At 42.0% G+C, this 2,193-nt stretch overlaps 1 pseudogene; it reads right to left on the reverse strand.

Moving 5' to 3' along the window:
* Positions 1–320: 320 nt before the first annotated feature.
* Positions 321–430, reverse strand: LOC142455860 (small nucleolar RNA SNORA42/SNORA80 family; annotated as a pseudogene).
* Positions 431–2,193: the final 1,763 nt, after the last annotated feature.

A 2,193-nucleotide genomic window follows, 5' to 3' on the forward strand; every position in this document is an offset into this window, starting at 1 on the left:
TGGTGTTTTCAGGGCTTAATAACATAGTTACAGAAGGAAGCTACTTAAAAAATAAAACCCTCGCTTATAAAAACAGACAAGTAACACCATTGGTGGGCGTCCCTGGAAGGAATAAATGGTTAAGCATTCAACTTCTAGCAAAAAGGCTGGAGGTTCAAACCCACTCAGAGATGCCTTGGAAGACAGGCGTGGTGACTTCTCAAAGGTCGCAACCTGGAAAATCCTGTGAAGCATAGTTCTTCCCTTCACACATGGGGTTGCCGTGAGTGAGCATCAACTCTCCAAACATTAACAACTTTCGGGGACTATGGTTACAAGTCTTTTTTTTCACTGTGCAAGCCAGGCAATGGTTCGGGGTGACAGTTTGCTTTGGCATGGGACACTGTGAGAGGCCCATGGGATCAGACCTGCCACAAATCCAAACCCATGCATGGTTACAAGTCTTACAGATGTAACTACTCTTATGGAAAGTAAGTGCTACAATGGATGCATGGATTGTGATAAGAGCTGTAAGAGCCCCCAATAAAATGATTTTTTAAAAGTAAAGTGCTAATTGTTCAATGCAAGCCAATATGCTTTTCTTTCTTTTTTTTAAATCATTTTATTGGGGCTCTTACAGTCCTTATCACAATCCATCCATCCATCCATTGTGTCAAGCACATTTGTACATATGTTGCCATCTTCATTTTCAAAACATTTTCTTTCTACTTGAGCCCTTGGTATCAGCTCATTTCCCTCCCCCCTCCCACACCCTCCCTCCCTTATAAAACCTTGATAATTTTTTCTTCATGTCTTACACTGACCGATGTCTCCCTTCACCCACTTTTTAGTTGTTCATCCCTCTGAGAGGGGGTTATATGTCAATCATTGTGATGCCCCCTTTCTCCTTCTACCTTCCCCTTACCTTCCTGGTATTGCTACTCTCATTATTGGTTCTGAGGGGTTATCTATCCTGGATTTCCTGTGTTGGGAGTGCTTATCAGTATCAGTGTACATGCTCTGCTCTAGCCAGATTTATAAGGTAGAATTTGGGTCATGATAGTGGGTCATGAACTAGAGGAAACTTTTATGTTTCATTGTGGCTATACTGCACCCTGACTGGTTTGTCTCTTCCTTGTGAATCTTCTGTACGGGGATTTCCAATTGTCTACATATGGGCTTTAGGTCTCCACTCCGCTCCCCCCTTCATTCATATTGATATGAGTTTCTGGGTCATTGATGCCTGATACCTGATCCCATCAACACCTCATGATCACTCAGGCTGGTGTGCTTCTTCTATGTGGGCTTTGTTGCTTCTGAGCTTGCTTATCTTAAATTCTTTTAAGACCCCAGATGCTATATCTTCTCATAGCCAGGGATCATCAGCTTTCTTCATCACATTTACTTACGCATCCATTTTGTTTTCAGCAATCGTGTCAGAAATGTAAGTGTCACAGAATGTCGGGTTGTTAGAACAAATTGTTCTTGTGGTTAGGGAGTACTTGAGTACAGGGCCAGTGTCTGTCTGCTGCCTTAATACTGAACATATAAATATGTACATAGATCTATTTCCCTATCATTATATATAAATATATTTACAGATGAACATGCTTATATTTAGACCTCTATAAATGCCCTTTGCCTCCTAGTTCTTTCCTCTATTTCCTTTTACTTTACTTTTGTCCACTATCATGTTTGACCTTCATTCAAGTTTCAGTAATTCCTCTTGGCTACATTGCCCTTGATCTAGCCCCAGAAGGCATCCTACGCCCTCCTCGCCATCAATTTTAGATCACTTGTTGTTCCCTTGTCCCTGGGTTTATTGGCACACCCCCTCCTTTCCCATGTCCCCCTGGAAGTCTCGGTCCTGTTCTTTTCTCCTCCAGGTTGTTTATCCCACCTGTCTTATCTGGATAGACATGCAGAGACAATAATAAACACAAAAACAAGACAGAGCAAAATAAAACAAAACAACAACAAAAAACCAATAAAAATTAAAAGCCTATGAATAGCCCCAGACCTGTTTGTTGATCTTTATGAGTGTTTTTCAAGCTACACGTAAGGTTTTCAGCAGCCCCTTCTCCTGGAGTGGGGAGCTAGTCCACCATCGTTGTGTGTTCTTATTCTGGAAGCTCTACTGAGACCTGTTCACTTTGGGCGCCTCTGCTGGTAGTTGAATATATAGTTTCCAGCATCCCAGCAACTCACAAGGCA

Source organism: Tenrec ecaudatus, chromosome 8 (assembly GCF_050624435.1).
Source record: "Tenrec ecaudatus isolate mTenEca1 chromosome 8, mTenEca1.hap1, whole genome shotgun sequence".
In the NCBI taxonomy this organism is placed as follows: domain Eukaryota; kingdom Metazoa; phylum Chordata; class Mammalia; order Afrosoricida; family Tenrecidae; genus Tenrec; species Tenrec ecaudatus.